Here is a 14,740-nt window from a genome sequence, read left to right as displayed (position 1 = left end):
GCCAACTCACTGGTGAAGTGTCGCCTCACCTGGAAGGACTGTCTGGGGCCCTGAGTGGTGGTAAGGGAGGAAGTGTAAGGGCATGTGTAGCACTTGTTCTGCTTACAAGGATAAGTGCCGGGAGGGAGAACAGTGGGGAGGGATGGGGGTTACGAATGGACAAGGGAGTCGCGTAGGGAGCGATCCCTGCGGAACGTGGGGGGGGGGGAGGGAAAGTATCACTAAGACAGTGTTTGCCCTTTATTCCATTGTGGTTTGATGCTTTGTACGGTCATTTCGCACACCATACAATAATGACTACCCCTTCCTAACACCTCATTAGTTGTGAAGAATATTGGGGTATACCAAAATCAAGAATGGACCAATTCTTCCTACTCATGGCTGATGTTTGTTTTTAGCCCCATTCTCCTGCCTTCTTCCAATAAATATTAACCTCTTCACTAATCAAGAGCCTATCAGTCTCTGCCGTAAATGCATCCTTTTAAAAATCGATGTAAACGATATCCACTGACATGCACAAAATGCCGGAGGAGCTCAGCAGGTATGGAGAAGAATAAACAGTCAATGTATCATGTCAAGAACCTTTAGCTGGACCCCTTTCCTTTGTCTATTCTGCTTGTTAATTCCTCAAAGAGTTTCAGCAGATTTGTTGGGATTTCCCCTACTGGAAACCATGCTGACTTCGGCCTCCAAGTGCCTGAAATCCCGTTATTAATAATGGAGTCTAATATCTTTGCAAACATAGAAACATAGAAAATAGGTGCAGGAGTAGGCCATTCGGCCCTTTGAGCCTGCACTGCCATTTATTATGATCATGGCTGATCATCCAACTCAGAACCCTGCACCAGCCTTCCCTCCATACCCTCTGACCCCCATAGCCACAAGGGCCATATCTAACTCCCTCTTAAATATAGCCAATGAACTGGCCTCAACTGTTTCCTGTGGCAGAGAATTCCACAGATTCACCACTCTCTGTGTGAAGAAGTTTTTCCTAATCTCAGTCCTAAAAGGCTTCCCCTTTATCCTCAAACTGTGATCCCTTGTGAAGTCAAGCTAATTTACCTATAATTTCCTGTCTTTTGCCTCCCTCCTGTTATTCTGTTGTTCTTTTGTTAGTGCAGAAGAGCTACACTGACCCACATGGAGAGATAGTAAACAATAAAAAAATAGAAAATGTTAGAAGTGCTCATATCATGCAGCGTCTGGGACAGAGAAACAGAATTAATATTTTGCGTCATTAACCAAAAACGCTGTCCATGTTGGAACTTTGAAATAAATTCAGAAAATGCTGCAAACACTTAGCAAACCAGGTAACAACAGTAGAAAATAATACTGTTATGTTTCAAGTAATTGACCTTTGTTAGAAATGGGCACAAGAAAAGAAAAGGATCAAGGTTGGGTTTCAAATTTGAGTTTATTGTCATGCCCATGTATGCACAGATCCAATGAAAAATTTGGTTTTAGGTTAACGCAAACGCTGCTTGACTTGCTGGTTACTTTCAGCAAATTTATATATATATGTATACTCAGTGGGCCACTTTATCAGATACAACTGTATACCTGCTTGTTAATGCAAGCATCCAATCAGCCAGACATGTGGCAGCAACTCAATACATAAAGGCATGCAAACGTGGTTAAGATGTTTGTTGTTCAGACCAAACACCAGAATGGGGAAGAAATGTGATCTAAGTGACCTTGACTGTGGAATGATTGTTGGTGCCAAACAGGGTGGTTTCAGTACTGTATCTCAGAAACTGTTGACCTCCTGGGATTTTCACACCCAACAGTCTCTAGAGTTTACAGAGAATGGTGTGAAAAACAAAATAAAATCCAATGAGCGGCAGTTCTGTGTCAAAAACGACTTTTTAAATCACAAGGTCAAAGGAGAATGGCCAGACTGGTTCAAGCTGACAAGAAGGTGACAGTAATTCAAATAACCACATGTTACAACAGTGGTGTGCAGAAGAACATTTCTGAATGCACAAGATGTCGAACACTAAAGTGAATGGTCGACAGCAGCTGGTGACCATTTCTGCTCCTGCACCCAATAATAATTTTTCAACAAAAGGTAGACTTTTTGATAGATAAGCTGGTCAAGGTTTTAATAAGCCAATTAATAGAAAGAATAGCGGAAAGGAATGAAGAAAAAAAACCTAAATTGTTGATGATTATAAAAGCTAGCTTGACCAACAGCTTTTGCCAATGCTTGAGTACTTATACAAAAACACACAAGTGAAGAGTGGTGTCTATCTTTTAAACCATTTACTATTACACAAAGAGTTGGCATATAAAGTCAGTGCCTTACAGCCAGTTAGCAGAAGAGAAATCAAGCAGCACTGTGCTCTCCAGCAAGTTTCCCGCTGGAACACAGGGTGCCAAGCTGATCAAAGCTCAAGGTGAAAGCCAATATTTTAATCGGCTCTTTCCTCATTGTAGAATAGAACTTGCTGGATACTAAACTAAAGCCTTTAACAGATAGAGAACATGAGGAAGGGAGGATTTCAAGTTGAAACTGCATCTTGGAACATGAAACCATGCTAAAGCCTGGCGCCTGCTGCCTGACGGCCAGCAAATCGGAACACACAAAATATGCTATCTATTAATCCAAGTAAACAATAAGTACACATATCCACAATCAAATGATAATCATTAACTCAAAAGCTAAGTATTCAACAAGATTTTGGCTCTCTATTTTCTGTTTTAACAGTTGGCTTTGCTCTTATGCCAAAATGGTCTCTGGTGTGCTCATACCTAGGATAACTACACACCTGTTCATTCACTGCTTGCTCTGAAAGCCACATTGTTCCATTTAATTGTGGTACTTACACTAACAAAGTTCGACGTTTCTTGGAATGGTGTGAAGTTAAAGCTACATCCAGGAACAATAGAAACCACAAAATAGTCATTCAATCTAAAAAGAAATTTCAGATGCTTGATCAAAGTATCTTATATTCCCAATATTCAAAGTTAGAATAAAAGTTGCCAAGTAGATTTTTTATAATATGTACGTATGAAAAGAATCATGTTGCCCATTGGTTGTGGTGCTTCTGTAAATGGATTTACAAATGAATGGATGAGGATTTCAGCAGCAGATGGTGTGGGAAGAAATAGTGTTTCGAAGTGTGAAGATTGCACTTGCAATCAGAAACTCAGTTTGACGTTAAGCAGGACGCCATGCTTGCAAACTGTTCGGCTCATCCTAAAACTATGTCTAGACTCTAAGAGGTTCCTAAATTGGGTGATATTGCCTCCCCCTGGGGAAAGTGGGAATTTCTAAGGTGGTGATAAAGATAAAAAGGGTGGCTGGGGGCACTCAGTGGCAAGAGAGGCAGCTGAGGGATTACACGGGCTTAATTTAAGAAATGAATTACTAACTCTAAGCATTTAATCCTCAGTTCCTCTGAAAAAACTACAATGAATATGTAATCAACACAGCTCTTGCTAAACCACTATTCTCTTTAGATTTTGCTCAATGTACATTATAGCTGCTGAGAAGCAATGTGACATTTCTGACTTTGGTATATCATGAGAAATCTGGACTGAAAAAATTGTATTTCCAGGCCTGGCCCACGCATTATTGCCACTCACTACTGTAATACAGTGTTAGCCAGTATGATTCCCATACTCTAATCATGCAGTGACACAATTCCATGAATTATGGTATGGCGTTCAGTGGGATGAAGTCCTGTAGAAGGGTCTTGGCCCAAAACATCGACTATTTACCATAGATGCTGCCCGACCTGCTGAGTTCCTCCAGCATGTTGTGTGTGTTGCTTTGGAATCTAACCTTTTAAATGGTCTTGACTGCATTTCTCTCACCCAAAGCCCTACTGAGATATCACTGTCCCACTTTAAGTGCTTCTAAGCACAGAGTCAGGTTTCACCTGAGCTATGATAAAATCATAACTTTCCCCTTTATTGATCGCAATACTTGAGGTTGGACTCAAACAATAGGCAATTGACCAAGTTCATTAATCGATAGCGAAAATGGCAGAAGCAGACCAAATGAAAAAGAAGGGTGGAGTACCTGAAATATAGATTTATACCAGCACCAAGCACCCATCAGCAGCCCGGTGCCTATTGTATGAAAAAGGCTTTTTTTCAAACAAGGCAATGAAACCATCCATGCTCCTTGAATATTTGAACAGAGTAGTCTGATAAAGCAAGCATGAACTTGCCTTCTTTTCAGTCACTTTGTGAAAACTTTCAGAATGGAAAACACTTCAAAACTTTTTGCCAGCACTTCATGACAAAACAGTGATGGTTTGTGTGCTTCCTGCAAAATTTCATTGCTCTTTATTAAATCTGGAAAGATCCATACAATGGAGAAGAACTGATTCTGACTATATTTTTGCTTAAGTCAACAGAAGAAATAATTAAAGTGATTCCACTCCGTGACAACTCTGTTCAAAGATGAATAGATGAAAGGTCTGAGAATGTAGAAGACACATTGTGCAACATACTTAGGACAAGAGAATTTGCTCTGCAGTTGAATGAATCAACTTACCCAGACAACAAATCTTTGCTTTTTGGTTATGTTCACTTCATAAAAGATGAAAGCATGATTAAAGAGTTGATATTTGCAAGGGCACTAGAAACAAATACAAAGGAGAAGTCAGTATTTCAGGATGTTCAGCAACTTTTAAAGAATCATAATCATTTAATATCACTGGCGTATGTCATGAAATTTGTTGTTTCATGGCAGCAGAACAATGTAATAAAATAATAATAGAAAAAAATGTGAATGACAGTAAGTATATATACACACACACACACACACATATAAACAAAATAGTTAAATAAATAGTGCAAATATAAAAATAAAAGATTGGTGAGATAGTGTTCATAGGTTCAATGTCCATTCAGAAATTGAGAAATTGGATGGCAGGGGAAGAAGCTGTTCCTGAATTGTTAAGCGTATATCTTCAGGCTTCTATACCTCCTTCCTGATGGTAGTAATGATACAAGGCATGTCTTGGGAGATCGGGGTCCTTAATGATGGATGCCACCTTTTTGAGGCATCACTCTTTGAAGATGTCCTGGATACAGCGGAGGATAGTGCCCATGATGGAGTTTTGACTAGGTTTACAACTCTCTGCAGCTTATTTTGATCCCGTGCAGTAACTGCCAACAGCGCCCCCCCCCCCCGCCCCCGGCCCACCAGCCAGTTAGAATGCTGTCCATGGTACATCTGTAGAAATTTGTGAGTACCTTTGGTGACATACCAAATCTCCTCAAAGTCCTAATGAGATATAGATACTGTTGTACCTCCTTTGTTGCTGCATCAATATGCTGAACCCAGGATAGATCCTCAGAGAAATTGATACCCAGGAACTTGAAATTGCTCACTCTTTCCACTTCTGATCCCTCAATGAGGACTGGTATGTGTTCCCTCATCTTACCCATTCTGAAGTCCACAATCAGTTATTTGGTCTTACTGATGTTGAGATGCAAGGTCCTTGCTGGACACCACTCAACTAGCTGATGTATCTCACTCCTGTATGGCCTTTTATCACCATCTGAAATTCTGCCAACAATAGTTATACTGTATCCTTAGCAAATTTATTGATGGCATTTGAGCAGCAGCTAGCCACTCATGGGTATAGTGAGAGTAGAGCGGTGGGCTAATCACACATCCCTGACGTGCGCCAGTGATGTGGAGATGTTATTTCCAATCCACACAAATTGTGGTCTTCTGGTTAGGAGGCTGAGGATCCAGTTACAGAGGGAGATACAGAGACTGAGATTCTGGAACTTTTCATTCAGAACTGTAGGAATAATTGTATGAAATGCTAAGCTGCAGTCAATAACCAACATCCTGACACTGGTATTTGTATTGTCCAGATATTCCAAGGCCATATGGAGAGCCAATAAGATCACATCTACCGTAGACCTATTGGGATGATAGACAAATTGCAGTGGGTCCAGGGCCTTGCTGAGACGGGAGTTAATTCTAACTATAACCAACCCCTCAGAGCACTTTGTCACCTGCTCTTCTTAGGCATTGATACAATTGTTACCCTTCTGAAGCAGGTGGGAAATTCCAACTGTAGCAATGAGATATTGAAATTGAGATATTGATAATGAGATATTAAACCACAATCGTGTCCCCCCCCCCCCCGCCCCAGTTGGTTGGTACATGTTTTCATAGCACTGCCAGGCACTCCACTGGGGCCTGTCATCCTTTTGAAAGACATCCTGATGTCAGCCTCCAAGACAGAGATCATAGGGTCACCGAGTGCTGCAAGGATCCTCATAGCTGTAGTTTTATTCTCTCTTTCAAAGCAAGCATAAAAGGCATTGAACTCATCTGGGAGAGAAGCATTGCCGCCAATAACGATGTTAGATTTTGTTTTGTAGGAAGTAATGGTTTGCCAACCCTGCCAGAGTTGATGTGCAACACACATCAAAGTTGCTGGTGAACGCAGCAGGCCAGGCAGCATCTCTAGGAAGAGGTACGGTCGACGTTTTGGGCCGAGACCCTTCGTCAGAGTTGATGTGCAGCTGATTCCACCTCTAACCTCATTCAGAATTGTTTCCTTGCTACTGAGGTAACCCTCTGCAAGTCATACCTGGTTTCCTTGTACAGACCTGCGCTGTCAGACTTGAATGACACAGATTTAACCCTCAGCAGACTACGAGCCTCCTGGTTTATCCACATCTTTTGATTTAGGCATGTACAGTACGTTCTCGTAGGCACCCACTCATCCTCACAGGTTTTAATGAAGTCAGTGACAGCTGTGGCATACTCATTCAGACTCAAAGATGAATCCCTGAATACCAGACCAGTCTACTGATTCAAAGCAGTCCTGCCCTCCTTTGTCCATACCTTCTTGGTCCTGACTACTGCTGCTGCAGTTTTCAGTCTATGTCTCTACTCAGGGAATAGAAGTACAACCAGGTGATCAGACTTTCCAAAGAGTGGGCATGGAATAGCACGGTGTAGTGTAACAGTGGTCCAGTGTGTTGGTTCCTCTGGTACTACAAGTGATTTGTTGGTAATAATTATTTAAAGACTTTTTCAACTGGCCTGGTTAAAATCCCCCAAAATGATAGGGAAGGTATCAGGATACACTGGTTCATGCCTCTTTATTATGTTGCTCAGTTTCTCTATAGTTTTTTTCTCTATACACCACTCCCAGAATGATGACTGAAATCTCCCATGACAGATAGGATGGATGACATTTGATCACGACACATTATGCTACCAATCTTCTTGCTTGTCCTGTCACTGATGGGGCCCGATCAATAACAGGACGCCACCGTGGGGTTATCACTTTATTGAAAATACCTGTACCTAATATATTTACCATTCACTGTGCAATTCACAGACAACATCTTGTCACAAAAAACCCAAGTGATCAGCTGCACAAATCATTAAATACTATTATCACAGTAGTAAATAAAATCAAGTCCCTGCTCTCAGTTCTCGACTACTTCGAGAGCTTTGCCTTAAGAATGATGAAAAATTTGAAAATTTGCTGTTGCACACAGAAGTCAGATGGCTCTCAAAAGGAAACTGCCTGAGGAGCTTTTATGCGCTTTTTGAAACTGTGATAAAATTCTTCGAAGATTTGAATGTTTCATTCAGTAATCACTCAAGAATATTAGGCTTGACATTGCTTTTTTGTCAGAATTATTCACTGCATTTAATGAAATCAATCTTCAATTGCAAGGAAATGATGTGAATCTTATCAAAGTCAAATCAGTCGTCTCCATATTTCTGTCCAGGTTAACCCAGTTTAAGTGCAATATTGGCCATCACAACTTTTTCCAATTTCTGAGCCTCTCTGAGTTAGAAGAAAACGAAAGAATACCAGATGATGATCTTCCAGTATACCGTACCCACCTGGGTGTGCTGCATAAAGACATACCAGAGAGATTTTTGGATCTTCTCTTGATCCAAATTCCAGATAAATCCATTCCCAAACACTTGAAATGAGGAATTAGCAGGAAGGATGGTGGAAGAACTGATCCTACCACAAATGACTTTGAACTGAAGCTGAGGTTCAAAACATAATATCAAGACTCTTAGTTGCAGGAAAAAAAACTCTGAGTACTATCCTGCACTGTGAAAAAAGGTCAAGATGTTCTTTACTTCCTTTCCAACATTCTATTTTGTGGCGTGCGGTTTCAGTGCAGTCACCCAACCTCTTTCAAAGCAATGAAACAAACTGCAAGTTACTGAATGGGGGGGATCCGAGACACCAGTGACACTCACTCTGATGTTGAGAAGCTGATATCATTGTTGCAAATCCACCCATAGCCAGTGAAAGGTGAAAAATCAATGAAGTAGTGAATGGTCGAACTACTGACGTTCACTCAAAAATTGTTAATGAAAATCTTTTTTTACCGTAATTAAATAAAGAAATAACTTTATTTCCAGCTTTAAATAAATTTGAACAAAATTTGTAATTATTTTTCACTTCTTGTGAATTTGCATTTCTTATTTTCTTTCACTGTTTATTGTAAATCAAAATTCTTTGTAGTATTTACGTAATGGTCAGAGAGTGAGATCGGGCACTGAGGATGTGGTCTGGGAACTAAGGGGACGGTACCTCAAAGAAGTTTGAAAACTACTGTTCTAGAGAGAGGAACATGCCACTGAGATTCAAAGACAGTGACTTAGAAATTCTTCAGTTCCTGAAAATGCCTGGTATGTCGGTCCATAGTGGGCTGATGTTTCTCTGAAGACCATGCCTGCAAAATTCCCACAACCAAATGTGATACCATACTTAAAAGACTTTCCTTGATGCAGTCTGCCATTGTCGAGGATCTGAGAGGAAAATTCAAACTGCAGGTTTCATGGCTTTTCCAGGATTATGCTTTATAAATAATTTCTGATGAAGTCTTTGATGCACTGCACATGCTGTAATCTGTGTCTGAAACTGTACGTCAACAGTTTTAACTGATGACATGGACACTTGCACCTTAGATTAATGGGAGAGAAGGAATGGAATCAGCTGGGGGTATGGTTTCCTGGCAATCAGTTCAGAGCTCCTTAATTTCCATTTGAAGGAGGTTTGTGTTTATTTCATGCTAGATGCCACACAAGAAATCTAATGACCTGAAGACAGTTGAAAGGTTGAGAGTAAACACTGAGGTAGCCAGCAGCTTTAAATTTAGATGCAATCACATCGATGCATAGCACACTGGTGTCTTTGCTTTCTTAGGAGGTTATTACTGAACGATCTGACAAACCTCTGCAGATGTACCATTGAAAATACTAAATGCACAGGACTGTAAGAAACTGCAGAGGGTTGTAGACTCAGACAATTCCATCACAGGCACAATTGTCCTCGCCATTGAGGATATCTTCTGGAAGTGGTGCTTCCAAAAGGCAGCATCCATCATTAATTAAGAACTGCTTCTTCTCCTCTTCCATCAGACCTCCGAATGATTCATTAATCCATTATTGTTATACCTCGTTATTCCTTTTTTGCAGTATTTATTTTTGTAGTTTATATTAATTGTTATATATTGCACTGTACTGCTGCCACAAAAGAATAAATTTCATGACATATGTTGGTGATAATAAACCTGATTCTGATTCTGATTCTGGTCTGGGATGGCAATTTGATTGTAGAGGAATGCAAGAGGTTGCAGAGAGCAGTGGCCTCAGCTCGATATAACACAGGTGCATCCCCACAAGGAGGTGCTGCCTCAATAAGGCATCGTTAAAGATCCCCACCATCTATGCCATTCTATCGACCTGCAGCTCCCATCAGGTGGGAGCGATTGAAGTCTTAAGTCCTACACTATTAGTTTCAAGAAGAGCTTCTTTCCTTCAACCATCTTGTTCTTAAACCAATGAGTGCAACCCTACTCACTACCTTAGTATTGTTACGATAACCCCCCAACTGCACCAACTTCCGGAGTTTTGAAGCTCTAACTCTCCGGAGTATAGCTAGCTGGCGTGGCCCCTTTAAGGATTCAGGACCATCCTGCTAATTGGCAATCACGTTTTGGTACCAGGATTTCAAGATTTAAGGAGCACCTCAATGGAAGCTCAACTTGGGTTATTGTCTAGCACCTTGTTTAGTTCTCAGTTCTCATTTCAGTCTTGTACTGTGTTCGATCCTGTCTTCGGATACTCCAGCACCTGGTTCCGAACCACCCTCGTCAAAGACTCTCGTCACAAGAGTTGCAACAATATAACCACTTTGTCTACTTTGCACTAAAATAATCTTTTTTTTCACTCTAATCATGTTCTTCCTTGCAAAATTGTGTATAATTTATGTTTAATTTGTGCTTTTCTTATGAATTTTGCATTTATGTTCTACTGCAAGTAAATTTTTCATTATATATAGCAATAAAAGATTTATGGAGTTGGGGAATGGAAGTAATTCAAGGAAAGATCTTTGCTGGAGCCCAGAATTAATGGAGTACATGAATGAAGAGAAATCTGGAGCATGATGGAACCAGGAAAGTGCTCCTGACATTTTGGACAATTACAGATATGCCCCGCTATTTTCTATATTATTGCTGTGGTCAACTTTAGGGAAATATAAATTTTGAAAAGGCACCTGGATTTGAACCAGGGACCTCTTGATCTGCAGTCAAATGCTCTACCACTGAACTATACCCCCCATCTGAATAAGACTCTTGTCAGGCTGTACTTAAGAGTATTGTCAACAATGTTAAGCCCCTTATGGGCAAACATGTCAAAAGTTGCTGACAGGCCAAAAAGATTACTTTATCAAAACTGTTGCACGTTAAACTAAAATATAGACAGCTCCATAAACAGGCTAAATCCCAGTAAAGAACAGTCATCTTTTCCACTCTGTGCATACACTAAATTTACTGTAACACTTTATTTTAAAGTATTTTCTTTTCCAAAATAAAGTGTGTCACGTAACTGGGTCATTTAACAGTGCCATCATTCTCTAATGTTCTCTCTTCAGGAATCAATCATCTCTCCAGCAATAGTTGGTCATAATTTACTGTTCAAAATAACATAACATTTCTGTATTTTTGTCACTTATTTGAAATGAGAATCTCCTGAAATTACTTTTGTTATTACTATAATTTCCTAAATTATATTTTATTTTCCCACGCTTCTCCTGGTGTCTGTATACTAAACTCAATTCCCCACTCCTCGCAAGATTATTGGGTGCACCTGACCAGGTACTGAAATCTTGTGCTTCCAGCTGGCTGGTGTGTTCAAGGACATCTTCAATCTCTCACTACTGTGGATGGAGGTTGCCACCTGCTTCAACAGGGCTGCAAGCATACTTGTGCCCAAGAACCACAGGCCGAGGTGCCTCAATGTCTATTGTCTGATTGTGCTCACATCTACCATTATAAACCGTTGCATGAGATTGGTTATAGCTAGACTTCTGTCTGAGCGAAGACCTGGACCCACTGCAATATGCCTACTACTGCAACAGGTCTACAGTGAATGCAATCTCACTGGCTCTGCACATGGCTTTGGAGCACCTAAACAACAGTAAAACAATTGTCAGTCTGGTGTTTATCTATTATAAACAACACTTCAATACCATCATCCCCTCAGTATTAATCACCAAGCTTCCATACCTGAGCCTTTGTACCTCTCTCTGCTACTGGGCCCTTGACTTCCTAATTGGGAAACCACAATCAATACAGATATATGATAACAGCCCCTCCTTGCTGACATCAGCATCAGTGCACTTCTCTGCTCTCTCTAAACTCACAACTATGTGGCTAAACACAATTCAAATTCCATCTATAAATTTTCAGACAACACAAATGTTTTTGGTAAAATCTGTGAGGTCAACAAGGAGGCACTCAGGGGTGAGATAGCTGGGCTGGTTAGCTGGTATTGCAACAACCACTTCACACTCAGCATCAGCAAGATCGTGGAATTGATTGTGGACTTTGGAAAAGGAAGGTCAGAAACTATGCATTAGTACTCAATCACGGTGAACAGCCTCGAGTTCCTAAGTGTCAACATCTCTGAGGATCTATCCTGGGCCCAGAACATTGATGCGGTCGCAATGAAGGCCTTCCAGTGGCTCTACTTCGTGAGGAGTTTAAGAAGATTTGTTGTCACCAAAGACTTGCAGATTTCTGTAGATGTACATTGGAGAACATACTGGTCGGTTGCATCACAACCTGGTACTGAGGCTTCAACGCACAAGGTCTCAAGTGGCTGCCATGGGCCGTAGACTTAGCCAGCTGGCACAATCCTTCCACAAAAGGCAGTGTGTTATGGTGTATCCATCAGTAAGGACCCACAGCATCTCGGGCAGTCCCTCTTTTTGATACTTCCACAGGGAGCACTATATTTCAGGAACAACTTTCCCCCTCTGCTATCAGGTCTTTGAGTGTTTCTCTAACCCATGAACATTACCTCACTATTCCCTTTTTTATGTAGTATTTATTTATTTCGTAATTTATTGTGTTTTTATGTCTTTTCATTGCACTGCTGCCACAGAACAACATATTACGTATATTAAACAAAAGACTCTGCTGGAAAACTTCGGCAACATATACAAAATGCTAGAGGAACTCAGCAAGTCAGGCAGCATCTATACAGCAGACATCCCACCTGTCCCAGAAGTTCCGGGAGTCTCCCGCATATTAATAGTGGCTCCCTGATGCCTACAAGTTATATACAATATCCTGGAAATCAATTTTTTTGAGAGCGGGCAAGTAAGCGAGAGAGCGCGAGAGCGAGAGAGTGAGCACGAGAACGACCACGAGAGAGAGAGCAAGCGCGCGCGAGAGTAAGAGAGCGAGCGCGAAGGCGACCATGAGAGAGAGAGTGACCGTGAGAGAGAGAGAGAGTGAGCGTGCAAGAGAGAGAGAGAGCGAGAGCTAGCATGAGAGAGAGAGAGAGCACGAGAGCGACCATGAGAAAGCGAGAGAGAGCGAGCGCACGAGAGAGAGAGTGCGAAAGAGACTACGAGAGAGAGGGAGAGAGCGAGCATGCAAGAGAGAGAGAGAGCGCACCATGGCAGAGTGCTCCAGAAAAAGAAAATATAAAACATATGTCACCCCAGACTACCCTAAAGGTAGTCTGCCTAACAGGGGTCAAAAATAATGACAATGTTGCTCGCTTCACTGTTTGCAACAGTGACTTTTCTATTGCCCACGGTTGGTTAAGACTGTAAAAGACATGTTGAGGTGAGATTAACAGGTGTCATTCGTTTATTAGCATAGCTAATGTTATTTAAACTAGCTGGCTGGTTGCTAAGGAGCTACTCTATTGCAGACATCCCACCTCTCCCGGAAGTTCCGGGAGTCTTCCGCAAATTGATGGTGCTACCTCCCTGAAATGAGTTTTTGCAGGGTGGGATGTCTGACACAGGGAAATAAACAGTCAAAAGGCCAAGACCCCCTTTAGGACAGGAAGGGGTTTCTCAGGCTTCTTATCAATACTACTTTTAAATCTGTCTGTTGGGAAATATGGGAAAGTACCTAATGTGCCTTAAGCAACACACACACAAAATGCTGGAGGAACTCAGCAGGTCAGGCGGCATCTATGGCAATGAATAAATAGTCGACATTACAGGCTGAGACTCTTCTTCGGGACTGAGAAGGAAGGGGGAGATGCCAGAAGAGAAAAGGTGGGGAGGGAGGTAAGGAGACTAGCTAGTAGCTGATAGGTGACTGTGGTAGTGGATCTGGGTGAGTACATGGTCAAAGAGTTAGAGGGTAGCAGAGATCACAGAGGGGAAGCAGCGAGAGAGGGCTTAAATTTGTTTATTCTTTCTGTGAATGATTTAGTTTAAACTTGAGCACAGAGATCTTCTGCCCTGGTGTTCTGTGACACTTTGTGCACATTGCCATTCATGGCCAATGTCAGTTGCAGCTAAACTGCTTTCTGAATCAAATGACTGGGGGCTCAAGACACACATGTCTGCCCATGTCCTTATGAAGTGCTACACTGCTGGAGATGATAAACTGAGGCCCCATCTGCTGTCTCAGCCAGACATAATATTTTAAACATGAGCATGGGGAGCAATCCATGGTGTTCTGATCAATATTTATCCTTTAGGAAACATCACTAAAACAGATTATCTGGCTATTATCGAATTGCTGTTTGTGGAAGCTTGCTGTGTGCAAATTGGCTGCTATGTTTCCCACAGTCCAACAGTGACTGTGCTTCAAAAGTACTTTATTCCTTGAAAAAAAATGCTTCAGGATGCTTCGAGGTCATAAAAGGCAAAATGTAAATTCATGTCTTCCTTTTTCATGTGTCTACTGCTAATCATACAGGATTTCAAGTAAAAACAGTCTTAAATTGACAAGTTTAGTTTGTATTTAAGTCAATTTTAAAAATAGAAAATTGAACTTTTTTATGGTTAAGTAGTGTTATTAAGAGTTCATTTCCTGCTCATAAACAGGGTGAACAGTCTAAGACAGTCACCAAACACTGCTCATGTAAACAAGCAGCAGATTGCTTTTGTCTCTCCTGACTGGCCACTGATAATCTAGTGATAATCTCCTCTCTGCTGTATACATGTTAAGAAATAAAAGAAAGCAGATCAGAGTTTGCTGTATTACAGGAGCCATTTGGAAAAAGCAAAAAGTGCTAAACACTGCAGCCAAGTTCTACCATCTGCTGCAAACTACTGCAGGTGTCAGAGGACCTAAACTTTTCACAAAGTGTAATAAAATAGCACAAAGAGCCAATGTGCTCTAATGATTGCAAAACAGAGAGAGAGGAGGTCGGCACATTTTATCAAAGTTTACTTAGTCTACGGAGATTTGCATACAGATGGCAGGGTCATGCGATGTGTGCGCTGCTCCA

At 41.2% G+C, this 14,740-nt stretch overlaps 1 non-coding gene across 1 annotated transcript; it reads right to left on the bottom strand.

Moving 5' to 3' along the window:
• Positions 1-10,517: 10,517 nt before the first annotated feature.
• trnac-gca (transfer RNA cysteine (anticodon GCA)) lies at positions 10,518-10,589 on the bottom strand. The gene has a single exon. It is a non-coding gene; the product is annotated as a tRNA-Cys (tRNA).
• Between the last annotated feature and the right edge of the window lie 4,151 nt (positions 10,590-14,740).

This window comes from Mobula hypostoma, chromosome 2 (genome assembly GCF_963921235.1).
Source record: "Mobula hypostoma chromosome 2, sMobHyp1.1, whole genome shotgun sequence".
In the NCBI taxonomy this organism is placed as follows: Eukaryota; Metazoa; Chordata; class Chondrichthyes; order Myliobatiformes; family Myliobatidae; genus Mobula; species Mobula hypostoma.
The sequence above is the reverse complement of the archived record's forward strand: the minus strand, read 5'-3'. Positions and strand labels throughout refer to the sequence as shown.